The following is a 7,101-nucleotide window of genomic DNA, read 5'->3' as shown; positions in this document are numbered from 1 at the left end:
CGTCACACAAGCTCATACATTGGTTATCTATTTTCTAATTAACCCCTAGTTTCATGTTCACTATTCCTAGGCATATAACATTGTTTTCACATAAATTATTTGAGACAGGAAATTAAGAGACGTTCATGCAACTTAATAGAATTGATAATTAACAAAAAATAGTTATTGGCAACACAGAAGGATCTTTAACAAGCTTAACAAAACAAAATTCACCAAATTAAACCATCCAAGCCATAAAATTCAAACCATAGTTATAAGTTTGTCTACCCAAAATAGAAGCATATAGTTTTTAGCTGATATTCATAGCATAAAACGTTTCACAAACTAAACCTAATGATTTAAACATGATATAAACACTAGATTAAGAAAAGAGAATATATTCGTGCCTTTCGATCTTCACAAAATTGAATGCTAAGGTTGATCCTTGAGTTCCAGAGCTCCAGCAACACTCCCAATCAATATTCAATGTCCAAGGGTTCCCGAAAAGAGTATTTGTCTTGTGAGTTTATGCCCATTATATAGTTTTCTGAAAACAAGGGCGACTTGTCGAGTCCCTCACTTAAAATCCGTGTACGGTAAGGCACCCAATGGTTAGCGAATGTTCGTGCCTACTCGTTGAGTAGGTTCCCAACTCGCCGAGTTCTTCAGGTTTTTTGATTGTTTTTCTTCTTTCTTCAATTCTCGAGCTTCCGACTGCATTTACGGCTTCCTTTTGCTTCCGAGCACATCTTTTAGGGTGAAAATATAATATAAACATAATTAAGTACCTTTTGTTCATAAATTGAAATAAAATAGCCAAAAATTATTAAGAATCTACACAAAATATATAACTAAATATGCACATATCAAAATACCACACACTTGACTTTTGCTTGCCCCCAAGCTAAACTGAATTTGAGCACACTAGCATCACATAAAACAATCATAATCAAACGCAACCATTATGCCAAGACTGCAACACATGCATTTGTGTCTAAATTTTTTCCTAAGGACCCCCTAATCATAAATACTTACTATCCTCATAATCACTTTCCCACTTTTTTCGAACAACGCTCATTTTATACATCCCTTCAAATCCATCCGCAGAAAACTCTCTTAACCTCAAGGTATTTTTGGTCAATAAACCCAAGCATACATAATCTAGAAAATTACAACTTTTCGATACCACAATGGAGCTCTTTGAATTCTTCATTTATTTGATCTTTGATCTCTTTGAATTCACCACCTTCTTTGTTTGATTTTTGGTATCTTCAAACTTTTGATTCTTCAGAATTTTGATCTTTTGATCTTCATACTATGATTGTCTGAAATTCTAGTAACTTTTCTTGTAATTCTCTCTCTCTCTCTCTCTCTATCTATCTCTCTCTGTCTCTCTCTCTCTCTCAACATGTCTCTCACTTTTTTTTCACTCAATACCTACATGCTAAAGCAAGGGCGCTCAACTTCAACCTTTATTGGTTAAAGATACTAGTATTCCTAGATACATTTCATGTACACAATGCTAAAAATATTGCGTCCCTCATACTAAGCGAGGTTGTGTTTTTATCCCATGATTTCACTTGAATAAACGAGGCCGCAAATGCACTATAACGTGTATAAGCTCATCTAAACATTTGGGTCTTCAGAGAATCATTAAACATAATAATAGAATGAACCCTAATTGTTTTTACCAAAATTTCCAAAATTAACCCTAGCAATTTTTATGCAAAAATTATAAAAACTAATCTAAGATTCTAAATTTTGACTAAATATAACCAACCCCCTACCCCACTGTAACGACCAAAATTTCGAAACAATTAAAACTTTTCAAAACAACCCATTTTAATAACGTTGTTACAAAAAGGTTTTCAATACATTATTTAACAGAGTATTTTCCCATGTCCATTTCATAAAACACCAACGCGAGGAACGGTACGATCACGCCCTTGCCTTGCCACAGACTCCTGAGAACCTGAAAACATAAAAACCAAAACTGTAAGCCCGAAAGCTTACTGAGATACCCCCAAAATACCAACCACATATATGCCCTTCCAGGCCACAACCTTCCGGTCCAAAACATATCGCCTTCCGGCCCATAGCATAATGCCTTCCGGCCCATAACACATTGCCTTCCGGCCCACAACATATTGCCTTCCGGCCCATAACATATCGCCTTCCGGCCCGCAACGTAAAAGCATATATATATATATATATATATATATATATATATATATATATATATATATATATATATATATATATATATATATATATATATATATATATATATATATCATGACAGAACATAGAACAACCATGCATACCGGGTTACACTCCAGACCAGACAACCATACGCATAACATGTAACCATATAACAGTTCACAGTTAGCAAATCGATCAACAGATCACATAACATATCATTACCCTAACCAAGATACCAGCCTAGCCGACCACTAGCATAACATCACCCTACGACTCAGCCAACATAATAATTATGCACATACACCTTTCCAGGCCATGACCTTCCAGTTCACATTGCATTGCCTTCCGGCCCGTAACATGTAATGCCTTCCGGCCCACAACATATCATGCCTTCCGGCCTATATCCCGCAATATCATACAACAGACAATTACCCGGATTTCCATCCGATAAAAGGGTCGGCCTTGGTGCCTTGAACCCTATAGATATAGTGAGGATAACTCACCTCGAAACTGCCAACTGAACAGATAACCCAAGCTGCTCCGATCCCTGATACGATCTCCACCACTGGACAGCCACCAATGCACTGAACTCAAAACCATAATCAATAATTACCAAAATACCCCTGGAAACCACTGGTCAACCCTTGGTCAAGGACTGGGTCAAAGTCAACCCCTAACTGACCCTACTCGCCGAGTCAACCCTCTGACTCACCGAGTTCCCAACTCAAAACTTCACTCAATCCGCGACCTAACTCGCCGAGTCACCACGAGACTCGCCAAGTCCAACAACTCTGAGTCCACTCGCACATAACTCACCGAGTCATCCCTTGACTCGCCAATTCTTCGACTCAACCAGAAAATATTGGGACTCTTCGACAAGACTCGTCGAGTCCAAGAACAGACTCGCCGAGTCTAAGGCTATCTTCAACCTACTCGCCGAGTTGTTCATCCAACTCGTCGGGTTCCAGCTCCTCTTCAAGCAACTCGTCGAATCCACCTATGTGACTCGCCGAGTACCACCAGTCTACATCCAAACTGAAGCGTTCCAGACCATGCAATTGATCCAAAACATAGATCTAGCCTCCTACAACTCATCCATCACGTAAAGTGGCAATCTTTACGTGAATCCAAAGAGATCTATGCATATTGCACATTAGGGCTAAGGTTTGGGACAAGATAGCTTCATCCAACACTCAACACAGGGACTTTCCTGCATTCCAACTCTCCTCCATTCCAGATCTGAGGTAGCAACCTCAGATCTAACCTCTAGATTCCAATATCACCCAAGATAAGCTTCCCTCAAACCCCAAAATGAATAAACAAGATAACAACAGCCTAGGAATGAGATATTACCTCAAAAGAACGCCCCAATCTGCAAGGAACTCGAATCCAAGCAAAGCCCCTTGCTCCACACCTTCAAACTTCCAAACTTTCTTCAACAAATACTTCTCCAAGCCCCAATCCACTCAACAATGGTGCTTCTCCATGATTTTAGGGTTCCAGGGACTCAAAGGGTGATAAAGAGGTTGGGGAGGAAACATAATGCTCTTTATATAGGGCTCAACCCCGAGAATTAGGGTTTTCTCCACTCAGCGCCTACTCGCCGAGTCCATCTCATTGACTCGCCGAGTCGGCTATTTAACACGCGACCAAGTCGCGACTCTACTCGTCGAGTCCATCCATGGACTCACCGAGTCACTCTTTTCCAAATTACACTTTTAGCCCTTCCACTCAACCCTTGCTATTTCGGGATGTTACAATTCTCCCCCACTTAAATTAGGCTTCGCCTCCGAAGCCTAAAGCAATAAAACTCCAAAGATGTTCCCACAACGCACCATCTGGCCTTAACCAGACCAGGTCCCACAAGGTATACCCGTCGAAACTCGAACACACTTTCCATTCCCTTACGGTGTCCTGACCACCGTCTCTAACCGGGAACCGGCTATACCCTTAGCTAATCACACTTAATAACCGAGAATTACCCAAGATGCATTACTGCCCCAAATCTCAATAATCACTCGACCCATAAGGGTTAGAAAACCATGAACCATCGGATCCCCGATCCGAATCCCACTCTATCCATTCCGGGACGACTGAGAGACCCATTCTCAATCTCAGAGCAACTCTCATGAGTTCTCCCCTTGCAATCGCATACACATGCTGGACTAGCTCTAACACCCTCAGGTTGGGAAAACCTGATACACTGGTAATATCCTCAAACACTCCCCATGATAAGCCACTAATACATACCCCATACCCTGATCAAAATCACACTGAGAGTTCAAGACTCTCTCCCTGCATCCTTTCCGAGCCTCTTGGCTCTACACCTGCGGAATTCCCTTCGCAACCTCAGCAGGCATCCCAAACCGGATGAGCTCCTATTCCACTGCCGCAAACATGCGGCTCAAAAACCATACTCGAATCACTCTAATCACAACTCTGCTCTGCCGCTTTCACTTCCGTGAACTTGCACTCCCTCTCGGAGTTACACCTCACTCTCTCTTCCTTTACCAAGGAAACCACTCGACCACATTGTCACTCCGACAAGTGCCACGGTGCTCGCCCAACGCTACACCACCCTTTCATAGCGTATCCGCTATCCATCCAACACACATATTCTAACTCTCATCGTAGGGACCGTCAAGCCCATGCACTATCTCAACTCACCAATATCACTACTCGGGGCCAGACCTTCTAATGCAAACACACTGCGACATACCCAATCCATATCCTCAAACTGATCCAACAATACCTGCAGAGTCTTCAGCATGAATGGACCGTCTTACCAGGCCTTCAGTCCATTCTGGACCGCTCAACAAGCATTCATCATTCCGAGCTATCGCCCCCGGAAATCCTCCCATGCATATCGTTCTAGCCCTCTAGGGGTTCCGAACTCTAATTCCATCATACATACTCGATCCCGGCCTGCTCCCAGACCTCCACAATCAAATGCCCTGGGTCGGTATCCCGCCCCGCATGCCCGACACTCGCTCCTATCAGCCTATACTATGGGCTGACAGAACACTGCCCACAACTAAGCACTCTAAAATACTCATCGATCTCCCAGAGAGTTGTCCAACTCTCCCCCACTTATAGCACTGATTAACAACCACCGGTCACCATCACCGACCTTCCAGAACAACCCTGCACAAAGAAAGCACTTACAACCTTAACGAGATCTCACATCAACACTGATTAGCCCGCTCGAAAGAAACTCAAACTGTATCTAGCCACTCTTCAGGAAGCCGATGCTACCCGACCTTCAACCCAATGTCGCATCTCCACTAATAACCCTTACGAATGATAACCAACGAAAGCACAAAACACCAAACTATAACCATACCAAACCTTCGGGGAACAACAGATACCAAGACGAAAACCTGAAACACGAATCCATAACCATGCCAAACCCTCAAGGAACAACAGATACCAGGACGAAAACCCAAAACACAGATCCATAACCATGCCAAACCCTCAAGGAACAACGGATACCAAGACGAAAACCCGAAACACGAACCCATAACCAAAACGTCAACCCGCAAAACGACGAATACCACATTGAAAACCACAAAGAGATACCTGCACAACAATACACCATAATAATCGCAACATAACATGACATCAAGAAAGAAACATACCCGCAGCTGCATCGGGCACTGCTCTGACCTCTTCTGCCGCAAGCTGATAAGCACGACCCTGAGCCCTTGGGGGCTCCGCTCCACCCTGACCTTCTCCTGAAATCCTCAAAGTGGCCGGTGCTGGAGCCTGCACCGGTCCCACGGAAAACTGTGGACAGTTGACCCTCATATGTCCAACCTGACGACAATGATAGCAAGTCCTCAAATCCCGAACCGGTGCTGGCCGCCGACAATCCCTCATATAGTGCCCCTCCTTTCCATACTTGCGGCATGCACCACCAGACCTGGAAACTCCGGTGTGACTCCTCCCACACTTCCCACAAGTGTGGCTGCTCAGATCCCCCATCCTGGAATCAACGGTCTTAGACCGTTTCATTGCCGGCTCCAACTGAACCAGAGCTTGCCTCAGCTCATGCAACTGCAACTCAATCTCTAACTCACGCTGCCTGGCGGCCTCCTGCAACTCCAACTGATGTCTCTCTTTAGCATACTCAGATATCGGGACATCTGAGCCTGCTCCGAAGCGAACTCAGGGCAAAACATCGCCCTCTCAGTGAACATCCTAGTGATCTCAGTCACCGACTCCGAATCCTGATTCAGCTCAAGGAACTCCTGAGCCAACCTCTCCCTCTCTACCTGCGAAACATAACGACTACTAAACATCTCTCTGAACTGATCCCATGAAACCGCAACCCTCTGCGCATCCGAGTATGACCTCGTGATCAATCTCCACCAATCCTTCGCCCTGAGCCTCAACAGGTTCAGAGCACACCTCACCCTCAGATCAGCAGGGCATGAACACATGAAGAAACACCCCTCCACTTCCGATAACAATCTCATAGCAACAATCGGGTTCTGAACCCCATCGAAGGTGGAAGGCTCCGTATTATCGAAGTCCCGATACTGAAAATCCCTATCAGGTCCTCCCCCTACCGCTGCTACAGCCACTGTAGCCATCGAGGCAGCCATCTCCGCGAGAGCCGCATAGCGCTCATCAAAATACTCAACCATGGCGGTCTTGATCGACCCAAACAGTTCCGGCAGCTCGGCCCGGAACACTGCAGCAACCTCATCATGCAGGCTCTCACGAATCCTCGCATCCAACTCGCACGAGCTCATCTGACCAATAATCTTGGGCGGTACTGACCCGTCCGCAACTCCTCCTCCTGTACCCGATCCTGACTCGGATCCGCTTCCAGCATGCCTCGAAATCTCTATATTGAAAATATACTAGAAAACCTCAGACTCTTCCCCATATCCCGGGAACCAACTCTCAACCCAA

This window comes from Lactuca saligna, chromosome 4, assembly GCF_052625555.1.
Source record: "Lactuca saligna cultivar CGN05327 chromosome 4, ASM5262555v1, whole genome shotgun sequence".
NCBI classification, from domain to species: Eukaryota; Viridiplantae; Streptophyta; class Magnoliopsida; order Asterales; family Asteraceae; genus Lactuca; species Lactuca saligna.
The sequence above is the reverse complement of the archived record's forward strand: the minus strand, read 5'-3'. Positions refer to the sequence as shown.